Source organism: Passer montanus, unplaced genomic scaffold (assembly GCF_014805655.1).
Source record: "Passer montanus isolate IOZ18808 unplaced genomic scaffold, ASM1480565v1 scaffold10, whole genome shotgun sequence".
Classification (NCBI taxonomy): domain Eukaryota; kingdom Metazoa; phylum Chordata; class Aves; order Passeriformes; family Passeridae; genus Passer; species Passer montanus.
In genome coordinates, this window is record NW_024356505.1 from 14,037,392 (window position 1) to 14,057,664 (window position 20,273).

The following is a 20,273-nucleotide window of genomic DNA, read 5'->3' on the forward strand; positions in this document are numbered from 1 at the left end:
CAGAACCTCTCGGTCTGATTTTCTACTTGAGATTGACTTGGAAGGTGTCAAAGGCAGGCAGCTGGAAGTGCTGTTAGGATACAAGTACCATTTTTTTTTTGGCATTTTCTGAGGCCTTTGGGTTGCCAAAAAGAAGACATAGAGAGGTGGAGTCTGAGAACACAAAGTAGTTTGTTTTGGAAAGAAATGGACAAACAGAGCTGTTCACACAGCCAGTGACAAATGCAGACAAAGTTGTCATACTTCCCATCACTGACTTTAAACAAAAAACAAGATGACAGGTAGGATTGTTCCGTCTTCCTGGACAGGATTTTTGTAGAGAGAAGACCCATCTTGCAAGCTAACAAGTGGGCATGACTGGCAGTGGTTTTAGCACACCTATTGAAATGTGTAAGATCAATGCTGTGCAGTCACAAGAAGAACTAATTCATTGAACTATTGAAGTAGTGCTTATGATCAAAGTGCTTATTAAAGAGAGAATTGCAGACATTAAGGACCAAAGTAAAAGTGATAAATAACTCACCTGATAAGTTCAAGGAAGATGATTAGTGCTGTCCTCTGACTGGGGAAATCCACCCTGCTGAGGAGTTGCATGTCAGAAAAACATCTCACTAATTCCTCAATTAGCTTGGGAGCAGCAGTGCTGTGTTACTTGTTTGGGTCTAGACTGCAGTTTGTCTATAGGTAAACTCATTTTTGGGGCCCTGCCTCAGGAAGTTCTCCCTCAGAGTGCACCAGAGGGTATAGACATGCTCCTAATGCTCTTCTTCTAAGGCTAGGCTAACATCATGCTTCACTTTCAAGCAAAAGATTATAAATAATATCATAATTTTGGATATGTTCCTATCCAGACCATGAAACAGGGTGTTTTATGGAGGATTTGTTCTCTCTAAAATTCCAGCAGTCAGTAGTAGGTTGCTAATTTAAGGAAACAAGTGACCTTTCTCCATAGCATAAAAGTTTAATATTGCTTTGTGGGAGAGTAAGAGGAAAAGGGAACTTGTGCCAGAGATTGTGATAGCACAGTCAGTCAGCTAAACAGGCCCTTTTTCAAGTCTTTCTGTGGAGCTGTTTGACTTACCCTTGAAGAAGGCCAGGTGATTCCAGTGAAGAAATAAAATGGCTGGAATTACTTGCTAGATTGAAGCAGTAGATTAATAGCTACAAAATGGAACTGACATTTGCATGACTACTCTTTCATACCCATGATATTTTAACAGACTTTCCTGCAAGGGCTCTTTCATCCCAATTCCTGCAGCATTGCCATTTGGCAATTGCTGTTTAAAAAGGTTGCGATACCATGTGAAAATCTTCCAATAACATTCTTGAGAGACATAATTTTGTTTTGTTTCCATATACCTCTCCCAGCTTGTTTCGAGGTCAGAAAGATTTGTATGGAAGTGAGACTTACCCTTTAGGACTCTATTTTCTTAAATGCTTTGCTCCACAGTAAATTCCTTAATTTGAAAACGCCGATGCCACTATCACACATGCAAATGTGGTGACTTCACAGGCAAAGAGTTATGGCAATTTCCAGCATGCACAATTACATAATTTGCACCTACAATCATAGTGATTCAACAGTTTATCTGGGCATGAAAATGTTCACATATAATGAATATGCAATAGCATATTTGAGTGATATAAGATTCTCCCTTTGGAATTATTCTTTTCCTGTTGCATATTGTGCATATATATTAATATATGTATATGCCTGGTGAGAAAAAATGTGGTGACTGCCATATCCTAACTGTTATTTCCTATAAAAAATTATGAAGTGGTTGAAAATAACATAATATGGGCCAGAATTATGATGTCCTGGATAAATTAAGCTCTGTGATTTCAGGTGAAAACCAATTAATGATATTTTAGCAATCCAAACAGCAATAATTGCCCTAACTTCATATGAACATTTCTAAAGTAAATCTTAAAATAATTACGAAGAAAAACACAGAAAATATACCAATGAATTTCTTGTGTTTTAAATCATCTAGTAAAACAAGTTAAAACTTTGGGAGCTCTAATTGGAAATGGTCATTAACATGAAAAAGAAGTGTCTATCTTAGCAGCAGTTATTAATAAAATAATAGGTTAGAGCAGTAAATTGTGTGAGAGTTCCCAGGAAGTTTCCAGTGCCCAAGAGAACAACACTGCAATTTTCATAATTGGAAAAGCTTTTTTCTGGGATGATAAGAAGGAATCTTATGTCCATAAGACATAGCAAGGACACACGAAATCTCCCTTTTGCTCCTGGAAAACAGGAAATGTGGAGTAGCCTCTCACTGTTAAGCTACTGTTCCCTATTGCATTACTTAAACATACCAACAAGTAAGGATGATAAAGACACTTTTGTCACAAATTGACTAGAGAGAGCAGAATATGGATTAGATACACGAAAATGAGAGGAGCCATAAAGAGATTCAGTCTTGCTCTTTATTTCTGCTTTTGAAAGATAAAGGAGACAGATAGCATTTCATTTTTCATGCTGTCTAGAGATAAAAGTTTAACATTACCTTGGGATCTAAGAATTAGAGAGTGAATATGCTTACAGGTCTGTAAATATCCAATTAAATTTATAACTCTCTTCCATATAAATACATTTGAGCAAGCAGATGAAATTTGCTAAAAGAAAATGAAATTAATGATATTTATTGTGTCCCTGATTGTCACAAACTTATTTCCTTAGTATGTAAATGTCAAAAGAAGAAACTAGTTAGGACCATCTGAATAACCAGTTTAAAGGTACTCTCTGATATTCACATTGGCTGAGCAGATTCTTGTTCTTAGCTTGAAAATTCTTGTTTAATTTACTTTCAGGAAGAAAGCTATCTTGCTGAACCTGGAGAATGACATCATATTCTGCTTATCATGCAAGATTTCACATTGCTGCAGGGTGTTCAGCCCTTTTAGGGGACATAACACTAATTCTTACCTGTGATGAGCCCTGCTCTTTGTTGTGCTGTAGCATAAACTAAATACAATCAGATAAACAGTTACTACCCTAAAAAGCAATCTTGTATGAAAAGGAAAGGATCTTTGTGTGGAAAGCCAACAAGATGATGAGTTCTCAGTTCAAGTTTTTCATTGATGTGCGCTTTCTAGTTTCTTCTGGTAAGCAAAAACTACATCACTTTTCCCCTTCAGTGCACCCTCATTCATTGTGAAATTTGCCTGAGAAAAATGTTGATAAAACTTTTGATAAAACTCAGAACAAATTGTAACTGTTGTTACAATACCTCAACAGTTATTTTTTAGCAATTTTTTTTTTACAACTATTTCAAGATTTAACCTCTCTAAATTTGCCTGAGAAAAATGTTGATAAAACTTTTGATAAAACTCAGAACAAATTGTAACTGTTGTTACAATACCACAACAGTTATCTTTTAGCAATTTTTTTTACAACTATTTCAGGATTTAACCTCTCCATACAGTAAAAGTAACAAAGGCTCTGGTGGGAAGAGGTTCATTGCATTGTAAAATTCATAACCATTAAGGCACTTCTCCACCTCAAAATTAAAACAATGCACGAATAATTTCAGTCTGTAGAACCTGTCTGAACTAGACCCAAATAAAAAAACCAGGAGCTTTGGATAATATATGCCACAATAAGTCATCAAGTTTGCCACCATTAATTAGAGCTGGAAGTTCACTTTCTTCAACGAGATGTTGCAGTGAGTAAGAAAACTGCAATGGACATATTAACACATCTCTGCTACTGCTATAATTAAGCCAATCACAATAAATGCTTGCCAAGTATTTCTCTGTTTTAAAAATATCATTACATTGGATCTTCTTCTGGATTTTAGGCTTTTCTTCATGATTAAAGGAGGCTAGACCGGAAACAGACTACTTAGGATAACAGCATGCTGCTTTCAAGGATGAGGAGGATAGGGAGGAAGGGAGCCAACTGTGCACATATAAAATGAGCTCAATGAAAAATGTTTTTTGAACATTTCCATACATTGTAATTCTAATAAAACTACTGCTTTTTCAGTATATTTTATTGTAGTATTCTGCCTTACCTTATATAGATACATACATATATTTAATATATAAATATATACAACTGAAAATGTTCAAGTACAGTTTAGTGTCTTTTACTCTGTTTCATGTTCACAAGTGAAAATAACTTAGATAAACCTTCACAGGAAAAAGTTATGCTTTACCAGTCACATTCTATAGAAATCTCCCATTGCTTCACATCAGTTCATTACATACTTGCAAAAGTTAACTTTGCATTTTTTTTAAAGCAAAAGCTGAAGGTAAAATCCAAACCTGATTGAATTTTACAGGAGTCTGGTACAAACACTGCCTCTTATGACTAATTCTTCAGTAGTAGAAATTAAAGTTGTTGCACAACGTTGCCCAGTGTGAGATGCAGTTTTCTGTGCTACAGAAAGTAGTGAAAAACCCCACAACCCTATCTTGTTTCAAGCAATTTAGAACATTTCATTGTTGTGCAAAAACATCTAAGCCTTAATTTCAACATTTTTTTAAAATTATTGTACCCAAACTGACACTCACTTTTGCTACTTATGAGTTTGTCGGGTTTTAGAAGAATGTTCACCGGCGCAGAGCAGACACGAAAACTGTCACTTAGAAGACTCAAACATGCAGAACAATGTTCTGTTTATCTCTCACATACAATTGACAAACTTTCTCTTAAACGAAACCTCCTTGAAGGGAGCTATGGAGTTGTCCAACCCAGCAGTGGCAGATCTGCAGAGCCAAGTAACATTTGGTGAGCCCTTGAGCCATTAAAACCACAACTGGAGCTCTTCATAGAGCTTTTTATTTCTTTCCTGTTGTTTTCCTCATTCCAGTTTTCTACTGAATTCTTACCCTCTTTTCTTTCTCTCTTTTTGTCATCCGTTCATCTGAACACCAATATCTGTTTCTGGAAAATGTGTTTTCTGGAACTATAGGCAGAAACCTCTGGTCTCTCATAATCTCTATAACATTCTACACTATCTTGTAAGAATTTGCCCCAGTGTTTTTAGTTCTGGGTTCTCCTTTCTCTGTTTTTCTTGCTTCTCTTCGAATAGCTTTTCCAATATTCTTAAATCCTTCCTGCCAATCACTCAGTCATACTCCCATACTATGCTGTCTCTTCTGCAGCATTTCCAGGTCAAGGTGTGAAAGGCAATGAATAAGCAAGAATACGCTTAAATGCCACTATGTCAATGAGAACCATAAAAAGATACAAGAGGAATGAGCCCCCAGTGAAGTACCCTTCCTGAAAACAAAAAAAAAGAAAGATTAAGCCCATTCTTAATCTAAATGCTACCAGCATGAGAATTATATCACTTGCTATTTATAAAACTCTTCCAGAATGTTCTACAAGTCTCAAGACCTTACAAATTCCCGGTTTAGGCCTGAAATTTGTTGGTCCTTAGTTTCTCTGTAAGGATTGATAACGATGGTGATGTGTTCTCCACAATGTGCCCCTCTCACAAAAATTGGAGCTGATACTGCCTGGCACTGTGCAGTTCTACCAACTGATTAATTCCCCTGCTTGGATCACCTAAAAGCAAAATTTACCTTAATACATTAGCGACTTTTCAGAACCTTTATCCCCAGGATAGCATGACTAAAGGATTGTCATTCACCCACATCAGATTTGCACTTTGGAAATGGTATATCTCTAATCATACTCGAAGCCTATAAATACAGATCACCTTTGCTGTCAGGATTTTATCTGTAGCACCTTAGAAGTGTGAGGAAAATATGCAGATGATAATTAAGATTTTCCATTGTGGTCTAAAAGCTATTAACATGTAGGGTGTAGCTGCATTCATTGTGTGTTGTCAAGACTTGATTCTTGACAAGATGACATCCCTATCAGTATAAAAAAAAAATGTTTGGCACTGCATATTTGGATTTTCCCCAAACTTCAGTCTCAGTGGTAACAAAAGAGGTAAGAAATTGTCAGGCTGCATATTTATTTGTTTCTAATTTCTTTTTTTGGTGTGGTTTTATCTTTGTTTGTTTGGGTGAGGCAGGTCTAAAATTCATTGGTAATCTAAAATTTTAAAAAATCAAAAGAAAGTCTTCTGGCCTAAGTAATGGACTAAACTCCTAGAGTTCTTCAGAAATAAGTGTAGATTTTAGGCTAGTAGCCTTAAGGAGACCTTATCTCACTTGGATACAAAACACATCATGAATTTTGCATGCATGCCAAAAGGGGTTTTCAAATATGTTCATTTACTTCCAGATAAATTTGTGTTTAATTCCTGTTCACTGAGATGTTCCATTCCAGATTTTTACAATAATCTCTCCTTCTTGCCATACTGTACAAATTCCTTCAGTTAAATGTCTATCTTTGCATGTTTTGATTAATATGGGAGGTGGATCTTCTGTAACACTGAAGAGATTTGTATTATATCCACAGTCTTTTTCTGTTTTGAAGTATAACAAACCAAACAAACGGAAAGTCAAACAAAAACTCCTTCAGCTCTCCCACAGATTTTTTTCCAAATGTATCTCAAGGGAAGGGCTTGAGCTTTCCAGTCCTTCACCCCTTCCTGTACTGTCTGCTTATAATCTAACTTCATAAACTGGAAAAGAAGATTAGCTGCTTCTTCAGCAGGTCATACTTTCAGCAGTGAATATAATTTCTTACTTCCTTAATGAAAATGTATAGAATTTGACAATATGCACTTGTATGAGAATACTATTCTCCTCACTTTATTCTGAGCTTTGACTATGGAAGTCCTGTTGTCTTATCCATGAAATGCCTCTGAAATGATTTCCAGGATGCAGAGGAATTCTCCTGAGCCAAGAGGCAGTACTGTGACAACCAGAGATTTCTTAAAGGTCTCTTGTGCATATGTCTGTGGAGAGAAATGAAGTGTGCAGTCACGTGCTAAAAGTACAATCTTTGATTCAGAATGCCTTGAAGATCTTCCTTCCAGTACTCCCTTGTCCTAAAGCGAGGACTCTGTCTGATGAGAAGATAATTTCAGCTCTTAATTAAGAAAAAATAAATCAACCATTAAAATTGGACAGAAATAATGAAAATATGAACCTGAAAATATGTAAAAAGCCAAAAGGCAATTCCTGTCCTTCCTCCCACCACCCCCTCCCAAAAAAGTCAATCTGTCAATCTCCAGATTTTTGAAAAACTTTGATATAGCAAGAGTATGGGTAATTGTACAGAAGAATTTTGTGTCTGGAGATTTCTTACACTTAACAACAATTTTTTCTTTGGTGTTTCTTTACAATACTTCCCTGGGGCACCTCATTGAGACTCTCCATGGAAGGCTTTAATGTGGTCATTTGCTAAGTGAAGGTTACTTGTGTATCCATAAACTTCCTCTTTCTCTTTTTACTTCATTTCAGCTAGCAAGCAAAGTGCAAAGGTGGGGTTAATCTGAGAAGAGCTAAGTAAACCAGAGCTAGTTTAGAGCAGGCTGGAAAAATTTAAGGAATTAGGATTTTTATTTTACGTTTTCAAATGTGTCAGATACAATTCTGAGTGCTGCAACAGAAACTGCAGACTGACTTTTTATTTCTAGTCAGAAAGTTCAGTCATTTTCCAAACACACATGCAATCTTTAATCCTGAGTGACAGACTCCTCTTTAAACAGTTTGGTGAACTTGCTTTCAAAAACAGATGCCAATGGAGACAACACCTGAGGTTTTCCTTGTTTCCTTTTATGTCAACATAATTGTAAACTGGAAAAAAAAAGGAGGGGTCAGAAGAGTAAGGAACTAAAATGTCCCTTTGTCCCTGCAAGCTCTGTGTTGGAGCCTCTCTACCTCTTGGTCTCACTCCCTCTGAATTTCTACCCTCAGAGTCAGGCTGGATGAGGACATGAGTCTTTTGCTTAGCTCATTGCAGAACAGAGAATGACTGAAAGAGAAAGCAGAAATCTTGGCAGATTGCTAACATATCAAGTGTTAATGAATACAGTTCTCTAATTAGAAATGTCTGCAAGAACCGAGTAATAGGATCCTTTGAAAATGTGACAGTTTTTAATTTCTTTTGTTAGTAGAGTTTATACTTTTCTGAATTAGAGCTTTTATCAAAGTGGCATCAGACTTTAGGAATGACAATAATACTTGAAATACAAATAGAGTTTCTTTTGAAATCACTAGCTAAGCTAACATTTTATTGAAATTCTTAGTTTCTGGACTTTATTAGGTTAATAGATACAATTTAAGAACCTTTTTTTCTCCTTGTTTTCTTTTGCTGTTCAAAAAAAAAATCCTAATGTATGTGAGGTTGGCTGGAATTTGCTAGCTAATTTTCAGAAACATCTTGACATTTTTTATTTAATTTCAAATGTAATACCTCCCCAGATGGCAGACTTTGTAATTTGTGGCACTAGTTCAAAAAAGGTATATTAACTGCCTCTAAACTGCTCAGCATCAAACATTTACTGGACTTAATTGTGAATTGGTTTAATTAAAATATATCCCTTTCTTAGCATGAAGTTTCTGGAGACGCAGGTGGGTTTACTTCTGTGTGACTTATATCCCATTTTACACCAACACCCCTGCTGAAACAGAGGAAAACACTGAAGACCCAGAGCAGCATATAAACATTCTGTGTCCCTTGAAGTCCTCTAAAGGAGCCTGAAAGGGATGGTTTCTTTCATTCTTGGCCAAACAGTGATAGACAAACAGGTAAAAAGGCAAGGAGAAAAATACCATTTACTCACTGTAGCAGCAGGAAATCAAGCAAAGAAAATAAACAGGGTTTGAATCCTGGGCCTTTAACCTGCTAGTCAGACAGATTTCTACAGTTTCATTCTGTGCACATTTGTGTGCTGGTAAATGATGAAGGGGAGGTAGAGGAACTGAAGGCTTGTGGGATCCCTGGGACTCCCACAGCTATGAGCACAGCTGTACAAACACATGCAAGCTTTGTTAAGGTAGGGTGGGCAATTGGCTGAAACTGCTGAGCCAATCTGACCTATAAATCCCTTGCAAAAGCTCTGCCTGAGAGAAAGCCAGAAGTTATGTGTAAATGTTTTACCCAGCCAATAGTTTTTGGTCCTCCTCTGTATATACATAAAACCTCTAACATCCTCCTGGATAGATAATTTTGTAAGTTGTTGCTTTGAGCGTCCTGCTGAATTGCTGATTACCTGGAACAGACCAGGGAAGGGAGGGATCGGTGGGTGGATGGAGGAACTAATAACTCAAGAACCCGTTCAAATGAATGTAGAATTTTAAAGGGTACATTATATATCACATAAGCTGACATAGGGCTAATGGCTACAGGAAGTCTATAAAAAAGAGAACGCGACATCCAGCAGTTTGTTTTGAGCAGCAGGATGATATGAATTGGTCAGAGTAGTAACAGAAAGATTAGATTAATTATTTCAAATTGGGCTGCAGTCTGTCTCTTCCCTTCCTCCCCCCAGCCTCCCCCAGTAGAACTCCCACTGCTCATTTGCAGATATGATCTCATGTGAGGAAACAACGTCATAACCCTGCACTGTCCTGAGTGCATGTGGACAAGCTGTACCAGAGCTAGTCCCCAATAACCCTTACCATGCAAATCACAAAACCATCAGCACCCTCCACCAGCAAAAGAAAATAGGGGATCTTTCTCCGTTTTTTTTTTTCCTTTCCAAACATTTCTGAACTCTGTGTGACCTTCTTTACGGCTGAATCTAAGCACCTCTAAGTAAGTAGCAAATTTAGACAGTAGAAAGCAAAGTAATACATTGCAAACCAAAGGAAGGTGAAGAAAGTAATGAGAAGTGAAACAAAGGGAGCTACAGATGAAAATAAGGCAACCTAAACCAGAGAATGTTGAAATAAAACATGTGGATTAGAGTACTAAACGTAGCATGAACTGTGCAACTTGCCCCCATTTTCTTCCCTTTCTCCATCCTTCCCACCACCTAAAAAGCAGTTAAACTACAGGGGGATAATACCACACTTGGGATTTATGAAACAAAATCAATGAGAGCAGTGGGAGTAACGTCACTTCTGTAAATGATCAAAATCCACCAATTACAGTGAGGTGTTAATCCTCATCAGACCCGTTTGCTGCTGTGGCAGCATTTGAAGTAAAGCTGCTCTGGAAGTGTTACAGGACCAGATATTCTCACAGCATTTGGAAAAATAAAAGCATTTCCACCCAAGATTCCTAAAAGAAATTTGAAGTGTAGGAGAGAAAGAAAAGATTAGGAGTAAGGAGGGGTTAAAACATCATATTTTTGCTCATTTATTGGGTAGGAATAAAAAAAAAAATCTAGGAAATGTTGGGGGATGGGTCCAAGATTCTCTGCATGAGTTGTCCTGCTAGAGTTTTTCTCCAATATCTTTCAAAATCTCTGGAGCTCCTCAGTGCTGTGATTGCTCAGTAATTGGAATTGGCTGCCAATTATTTATGCATATATTTATGCTGTATATCAGAGGAAATCAGAAATATTGTTGCATCTGTACTTACTTTAGCTTGCAACTGAATTTCATTGCTAGATGAGCAGAGATCCACATTCTCTAAGCTCACATTACCAGGAACCATCACAATAGTGGGAAGCTTGCAATATCAAGTCCTAGAACAAAAAATCAGGAGCAAGGCAACTGTGCAGGTTGGAGCATTGCTTTATTGTCTTTTTTTTTTCTCTGTCTCAAGAAATATAATTTATGCTGTTAAATGTGAAATGGCTGGGCTTAATATGGTATTTCTCTTTAAGGTGATACTAGTTAGACTAATTTTGCAATAATTCATAAATAAAAAGTATGCATTGAATTTTGGTCATGCAGATATTGTTTTTCTCTCTGCATTTTAAAGCAATAGACCCAAAGCTTCTCTAAAGGTAGCTTTTCTTCCCTTAAGATGGACCATTTTCTGCTGTGGCACAGAGCAAAACCAGGGACAAAAGACGGGAAATGAGGGGATCTGACTTTGCCAAGGCTTCCAGCAGCACTTGGACCAGCTGCCTGAACTGTGGCTTAGGTAAAGCAGGTGGTGAGGCTGTAGTCATTTTGCCAATGGACCCTGACTCTAGCTGAAGGCTAGATCCTGTTCCTGGGATAGTCCTGCAGGGATTGGTGTCCTCTGCAACCATATACAGTTACACGGGAGATGAAAGACAGCATTGTCTGCAGAAGCCACTGAAAGGTGTCTTTTGGAGCATCTGCAAAACAAAGGGATTCCACTTTTGCAGGTAAAACAAGTCAATAGCAGCCTGCTCGGAGAGGCTGTGGAATTCTACTCTTGGGAAGATTCAAAACAAAACTGGACATAGCCCCATGCAGGCTGCTGAGGCTGACCTTGCTCTGTGCAGGGGGCTGGACAAGGCCATCTCCAGAGGTGCCAGCCAGCCCCAACCCTGCTGTGAGCCTGTCACTCTGTGAACAGCAAACTGTGTTTGCTTGGGCTTGACACGCTGCAGCATGACTGACAGCTTCCGCAGAAAAATGGAACAAAAATAGGGCCACTCCTCCTCCCTACAGTGGCAGGGTTTCTTTGCTGCACTACTTTCCTTCCCCATCAGCCAGCTGCCTGCCCTGCAGGCAGCCCTGCCCAGCACTGCTCCTTGCCTGGGCCAGCAGGAGCTCCCCGGAGCAGTGGCCATGAGCTGCAGGGTCAGTGCAGACAGGCAGGACTAAGGAAGCCTGAGACATCTCCAGCCATGGCATGGCCTTTTTATTGCCTGTTTGCTTTCCCGTAGAACGGTCACGGTGTGATCATAAAGTGCAACAAAATTTATTGATAGTAATACTTTAGTATTTATAAGAGGTTTTTTTCACTATTTTTGTTTTTGTCACTGAAAAGGGAGTGTCCTTTCCAAGAGAACAAACAATGGAAATTTGTGTAGCATGGTGAGAAATCAAGAAATGCCAAATGCCCTCAGACCCCGATTGTACAAGGAATTTTGCTTTACTGCACTGACTCTGGACTTCAGCAGATTGCATCTGGGCAATCACAGCTGAAACTCTCCAATAAAACTAGTAAATATTGTGCTGCTGACTCCTTTAGAAATGTGCCAGAGCACACAAGGCAAGAAATTAATGACATATTGCAAAATTTCCAGTTTAGTCTTTATGCTATGCATAATTTTTTACTGAAGTCTTAGCTTCCTGCTGTACAAAATGAAAACACCTGAGGAGGTGCAATTTCATGATAACATTAGAATAGAAGGACATTATAAAATTGTTGGCTAAAATTTGTTTCAGATCTGCAATGATGCTTATACTGCTATGAGTTTCATTCATCTCTGAAAAGCATTACCAAATGCTGCCTGACAAAGACATGTTACTTACTGATGTAAATCAGTACTTATTGCTAATCTGAAAAAACAAAGGCCAAATGAATGTGGATTATGTTCTTTCCCCATTTACCTTCATCTATTCCACTAGAGGTTCAAAAAGTCTGTTTAAAATACAAAATACTTTGCAGCTGGTGCATCAGAACTTACTCTTCATACCCAGGACAATGAGCTTCCAGATGATAAATATGGGGTTTTTTGACAGAGTAAAAAGGAGTGAAATCTTGGTCCATCAAAAGCTAATGCAAAAAGACAAAGGCTTCTCTGAAGCTACGATTTCATACAAAATATAACTGTAACTCTATTTTAAACTGTGATTAGTAGAAATGTTGTAATCTTACTTGTAGTCACTGAATATCCTGACAACATGGGAAATACATTACTTATATACTTCATAGACTTGGCATTGAACATTTAACTTGACATTTGTGGCGCATAGTGCACATCTAGTGGAAACTGTTCTAAACTGAGGAGTCAGAGTTTTCCTTGCAAAAAAAATCCCACATTTTAGTTCCCAATATGGACTCTGAGAGCTTAGGTGGAAAGCTTTTCTTTGAAGTCATTAGCAATTGTTTGCCTTATTGAGTTTTGTTTTGAGAGCTTCCTTGTGAAGGAAGGAGCCCTCATGTGAATATTCATACCAACCTTAACTGAATTTGTAAATAGAGATTTTAGATTCTATCAAAGAAATAAGTTATTGCTTTATTTCAAATGAAAATATGAAAATTTGGGCTTTGGAAGTATTCATCCAGTTGTTATGATTGTTTTTTTCCTTTTTCCAGCCTGGAGCAACCTATAGCTCTATAAATTCTATCTGACAAGGAAAACAGAGATTTGTCTTTCTAGATTTTTAGAGTAGTTCTTAAAAATAAAAGAGAAACAATCATCACAGTTTTGTACCATGTCCCTTGGTAGGGATTTTCTCCTATTTCTTAATGTTCTTCCTTAGCTGGTCTTCTATACCCATATCCATTAGCTGGCATGCTTCATTCTTCTTAAGCAATTGACTGAAGACAGGAAGTCACTTTGTTTATAGAAATGATGAGTTAGAGCTCTAAAAGTGCTATAAAACAACACATACTGTGGTGATCATGTTAAAAGATTTTAACATTTTTCAAGGGTCAAGTTTCATGTAAGAAGTGTGGTTTTCCTCGGGGAATTTTAGTTGAGCCAAATCATTCAAATTGTTTGAGGTTCTCTCTGAGTGCTTGTCTACACTGTTAATCTGCTGTCTACTTTGCTGTTTCATCATGACTAAGCATTTTTAAGTAAGTCTGAATGCTCATAGAATATGATAATTAAAAATGATGTTTCAGTTGGTAACATGTTCAGAAAATATGCTGACAGTATGAGTAAACACAATACACTGTATTAGTATTCCTACAAGTCCTGCTTAAGACTGCCTTTTTATCAAGTTAGAAATATTAATAGCCTGTATGACTGTCCTGTACTTCCCTGTATTGTGTGTTCATATTATTTCATAAATACTTTTCCAATATATTAAAAAATAATTTCAAAATATGTCAGTTTAAACTGTGTAATATATGTCAAAATGCATGTCAAATTCTACCTCTGCATAAATGGAAGGGCTTTTAAAATGTTTGTTTAATGCTTCTGCTCAGAGATTGACCAGAACCCATTTTGAGAGCACACTATTAAATATTGAGGTGAAGGACAGAGAAAGTTCTATTGCACATGCCTCTTTACCAGTTTATCACACCTTTAGGGGCAAAAAAAGCAGAGAAAAACAGCAGGTGAAATATTCCCCTGCACTGGGGCATGTGAAGTCAAAGAAGCTTCACTAATGAAATATTGTGAACAGAGGGAGAGGTGAGATCTTCCAATTTAACATAAAAGGAGTGGTGACTGATGAGTCTTTAAAAGATCTGACTGGTCAGAAAAATTATATTTGTGCAGGCTTAGCACCAAACCCTGCTACTAGCACTGCTGGATATTTACTGATTTTGCCTCCTGAAGCTCTGAAGAAAGCACCTTCAACACAGTTGATTTTCTGAACTACAAGAAATTATGACAGAGAGCAGGGAGTCCTCTTTAAGGTTCAGCTTCCAGGAACATAGATTAAAAGATGGTTCATTGGGTTACCAGAACATAAAAAAGTGGCAGCAACATAAGATAGCCAAAATGTATCACTTGAGAACCCTAAATATGCTAAGGCTATATTTGAAGTATAACAAATGCTTCCCAAAAGACAATGCAGGTGTTGTGAATTATCACTTATATCATTTTAGCGCTGCATAATACCAGTTATAAGCTGGGATGCCACTGCTCTATACATGTGCACTTAAAAGGGAGATCCCCCTGTTCCAGGCTTCAGCTAACTTGTAATCCATAGCTGAAAAAAGATGCTAAAAGGAAATGAATGCATTTATGAAAACGTTACATGATTAATTCCCTCTTTGTCTCTGATGACTAAAGTTCTGGGTTGAAATTCATGTCAAAGGAATGGCTTTGGTTTGAGTATCCTTGCTTCTGACACTAGCATCAGTCCAAAGTAAAATGAGGATACTCCATTTAATTGCTGTATTTCTGACTGTTAATGGCAAAATAAGTAAGCTCTGAATTATTTCTAAAAGCAAGTTTTGACCAACTGGCTCACAGTATTTCCAACTGCTCCAACGTATTTTTAATTGGCTTTTCCACTGTGCTTCAAAGTGTTAAGCTATTTGTTACAATTTATTGGCAGCTTTAAAAAGTATTCCACGTACATATGCAAAGGTTACAGCTTGAGTTAGTCTTTCTTATGCATTTACTCTGCTGTTTAAATGGTAGAATCTTTATGTCAGCCAGACTATTTATGAAGTACTTTGCTCAAAATGGTTTAGAGATAATAGCTTATATTCTTTTGTCAGGAGCTGAGGACTTAAAGCAGACTGAACGAGCAACTAGTCTCTTCAGGTCTTTAGGCTGCAGGCAGGGTGATCTCATGGTCTTCCCCATAAAACAGAAGGGTTTGAATATCTGGATAAGAGATAAAATATTTGAAAAGTTGAACTATGCATAGGGGAAGAAATCAGGAAGACAATGTACAAGTTTAACATCTGGACTCCTCATTTGGTATAATGCTTTCTTGATGCAGCAGTGGATAATCTTTCCTGGAACTGCTGGTAGCATAAATGCCAAGAGGCAATTCCCCTGCGTTTAATTTTTAATACAGTCATTCATTATCAAAAAACACATGCTGAACAATTGCCTAAAACTAAGTGTGAATACTGAAACCCAGAGCATCTATGCAGGAGCAGTTATTTCACATCAAATAGAAGACTTGTGGAATGGCTCTTGGGGTAGTGAGCTCCTGCTGGTACTCAGCATCCATAGAGTTACATGGTGCAGGCCACACCAGCCTGAGTCTGGAGTGCTCTGCATGGAGCTCTCAGTTCTCAGGAGTTCACATGAGAGCAAGGATAGCTCCAAGTTACAGACATGAGCTCCTAGATTTAACATTCTTTTTCCCAAATTCTCATCTGGTTTTGGGGTGGAGCTTGTGGTTTTGGTTAGTTCGTTTGTTGATGTGATTTTTCTGGGGGGGGAGGCAAAGTTCTCTTTTGGTGGGTTCAGATATATTTTAGGACATTTATGCAATACTGTTTTAATGTGGTCAAAAATCTGGTCAGCCTTGTCCAAGCATAGGTATCTCTGAACAGACACAAGGAGCAGGGCAAGTCTTTGCTCCTAATCCACATTCCAGAAAGGATGGAATAAATGTATGTTCTTTCTACACTGAAGCAAGATTTTGCTTTTTTCAAAAGAGGTATTTTGATGTATTCTGCATCATTCAGAATGGTTATGTTGCATCATTCTTGCCACTGTGCCCAGTTGCACCTTCATCATTTGAGGCTCAACAGTTCAGTTGCATTCATTCATTTTGCATTTTCTCTCTCTGTCATGATGTAAGAATGGTGTTCTCCAATTCTCCCACTAAAACCATGAGCCTCTGCCACTCCCCTATGCTCCAGCTGGAGGCACAAAAGGTCAAAATCATCAGCTGAAATAAAGGACTCCCATGGAAACCCCATGACAACAAGCAATACCAGACATCTTACTCACCATGTCTGCTCAACTGGAAGGAACCCCTTCTACTTAGAAAGGAGTGAGGTGGGATAGAATAACCTCCATGTCCTGGCCATACCTTCCCCTGGCTACTGCAAAAAGGATCGTTGAACTAGGACACCCTCTTACATACCTCTTTAAAAATTCAGAACTCTGCAAATAACCCAAGCATCACAGGAAATGAAATGTTATGGGCAATTTCATTTTTTTTTCATTTATCTATGTGTAGCACAGAGATTTTACAAGTGAAAGTGCAAATTTTCATGTGTTTTGGTTCTGCAAAGTACAAGTTCTTGAATGAGAGTAGAATTGCAATTTCTTTATTTTCAGCAAAACATATAGGAAATATTTAGTCCAGGGCAAACTTTTTAAATTTTTTTTTTTCCTGCATCTCTGCCTAATTCCTCCCTCTGCGCACACACCCTGCTGCCTTTTGCATCCCCAACATTCTAAGAAATAGAAGAATTACATTGCAAGAAGTCAAAAGGTTCAATATCTGCACTGTGCTGCAGAACACCAAGAGAAATGTAAGTCATCTTCAGTTTGTCAGGCTTGTGAAATAGCAGGGCAAAAGTGCTGAAAGGACAGGTTGAAGTAGCCATGTGCTGTAACAAAGAAGAGAAACAAGGCTTCTAACTCCTTGGTTTTCCCTTGGTGGAGTTGGTCATGTCGTACACACATGTCCAACACAGGAGGTGCTCACCCATGCTGTGCCTCATGCTGAGCTCGGCTGCTGCCCTGGAACTCTGTTCCATGCACTGGAGTGTGAATTGCAGGACGGGAACCAGAGGTTCTGCCAAGATAGGAGTGCAGCAACCATACACAGTCGGTTCAGTCATACACACTCCAGATCACAAACTGATTTCAGGCTAGGGGATTTTCTGAGGATGATTTAGTTTGTTGTTTTGCAACTCCACCATGCATCCAAGTGATCTAAACCTTACAAAGACCTCTGAGTTCTTAGTTTTTTGTGGGTATAGTGGTAAAATACACATTGGATTCCAATTGAAATCTTAAGACAATTTTTCCTTTAGAAATACTGCTGGGGTAAAATCTAGTAAAGACAACTGCTGAAAACAGTTTAAAAGTACTTTTGAAGATCATGTACTCTATTCTCCTATCTTACAACAACTGTCTGGAATTCAGTACTCATACGGACATAGTCTATAGCCAAAGATCTACTGAAACAGCAGATAAGCATGGTTTCTAAATCATATTAGAAAAATAATAAATCTGAGTCTCTACCAAAACTTAGGAATAATTGTGATTGAAAAAAAAAAAGAATGTCTAAGACTAGCAACACTGGAACATTAACTAAAATATGATGCCTGTGGGTACTGGTCATTGCTGGGATTCTTGTGAAAGAACCTGATCCCGTAAGATCATAAATAAAAAGCAATCATAATGGCTGCACCTCAACAGGGAATTACTGAGGGAAGGAATTGCTAAACTGACTACTGGCACTTCCTTATGACGTCTGACTTTCTAGACCCAAATTTAAGTAAGCTATGTGGATACTTGTCAACATTTCATCTTTCAAAATTTTTTAATTTCATGTAATTTGTGGGTTTTTTTTCATTTTAATCATAGTAGATCAAATTTTTATCCATAAACTACATTTTATTTCTTAATAACAGTGGCTGATCAAACTAAAATTTGGGGTGACACTCTGCATTGTTGCTCCAACAGCCACATTTTGTGTCCTCTTCACTGGTCTGTTTACAATGCTGAAGACTTCAACTTAACTTTGGCCCACAAGCCTATTTCCATTGTAGTAAGGTTTCTGAGGGTCTGTGATGATTTCACTGGCAAGAATATTTCAAGAATAATTTCTGAGTAGACTGCTGCCTGCTGAACAGGTATAGAACTGTAGCTTGGAGAAAATTTCAGTGTCTTTCCCATAAGGGGACCATGGCATGAGTTAGTAAGGTACAGTCAGAGTCCAGCACTTCCTTAATTCAATAGGAGCCAAGACTGAAGATGATCATATCGAAAATACACTTAGTAATCATAACAATAGTAGTTATTGTGTTTCTGTAGTTCACACAAACATTCTACTTGTTAGATAAAGAAAAACCTCAATCATATTATATGACTACATTCATCAGCCTTCCCCCTCCCCTTTTTTTTTTTTTTTTTTTTTGAGATACATCATTTCCTTCAGATCTAATTGCCAAAAAAAATCTGCTGGCATACAGCAGAACCATTGCTGGTTTAAATCTCCTGTATTTTTTCAACTGCAAAATGTAAGACTTTATGTTTTAGATTTTTCATACAGAAAATATACAAGAGCTTTGTGGAAAATGTGTTGGGCATGCAGTAAAATACACTATGCCAAAAGAATGGTATGTTTTTTCAGATAGTCTTCCTCAGGGGTTTCCTTTGAATTGATCCTGGGCTGTATTAACATTGCATTGTTAAAATATTTCCTTTTCCACTGTCATTTGACCATTTGTAGAAATACTTCTTTATTGGCTAACATCTTTTTTTGCTATCACCTTCACATGAAGGTCACATTTCAACTAACATAATAATGGAATATAATGTCAGGAGATCCATAAACCATAAGACCACTAATTCTAACACATTGTAGACAAGTTACATGTACGGCAACATAAAACAGTGACAAGTAGTATTACTAAAGGTGTCATAGAACTGGTACATGAGTGCATATGACATTACTCACTATTTGTCCAGATATGACAAAAACTATCCTGGGAGAGATATATGTATGTATGTGTGTGCATATATATATATATATGTATGTATATATACATACATATGTATACACACATATATATACACACACAGAGTTTGAAAAAAGAGTTTAAAGTACCATCAGAAATAAGTCCTGGCTTCTATGCAATTGTTTAATTTAACATTCTGAAGATGTGATATCATTTTACCTAACTACAAAAGAGTGAGCTTTGAAGTAGCACTTCAGAAAATACTGAGTCATTTCCTGATTCAAATATAAATTGACTTCCAAAGTTGTCATTGCTTAAATCAGCTCCGGGTGCCACTAATCTGTAAGAGAAACTCCTTATTTTAATAGATTCACAGTGGAAACAGATACAGCTATAGGGAAAAAGTATTTATTTTCCATCATAATATTTTTCAAGATTTCTGACATCAAAGCAAGGCAGTGTTAATGCAGCTTTTGTTGAGTTGCCTCAACACAGTGAAAATTTCTTTACACCAGCTCAACCTTTTGGAGACTTATGTATAATACTTTGTTTAACAGTAACAAAAATACTTTGCCATTTTGTGACACCTCTTGCTTAGTGAATAGAAGGCACTTTACACACACAATGTATACAAACATAGAATGTCTTATACACATAGAAGGACAATTATTTCCATCCTATGTCCTAGGATCATCATATTGAGGGAGGAAAAGACAAACATGCTGGAGCAGCTCTATAACACTATCTCCTCCTGCAACAGTGTAATGCTACCCTCTGAACAGGTATAGAATACCAACAAGAGATGATGATGAAAACTTTCTTGCACTATAACATTCACAAGGACCTTGTTTGAAGTCAACAGAAGTAATTAAGTAAGTAATGTGCAAAGGCTGTGGTTGTCAGGGCAAATGTATTTGAATACATTTATTGATAAAATATTTTTGTGGTTGTGATAATAGTATGTGCACCAATTCTATCACAATTGTGCAACTTTGACCAAACCATTGCTTACTTTTCCATCAGCATTCCTTACTCAGTCTAATAAATGCAAAAGTCCCTCTTATCTTATGGTCATTGTGTCTCTTTCCTTGTACTTATTTCTACTTTTACTTTTTTGAAACATCCACTGAATTAATTAGCTCAGGACCAGGGAGTCCCCAAAAGCTGCAGGACTAAGCTGGGAAAGTAGCACAATACAGCTGTTCTGTCCTTACATTCTTTCCAATGTTTCTGCCCTTGATTGCTGCCAGAAGTGGGGTACTGGTTGGAATGGACCTCTGCT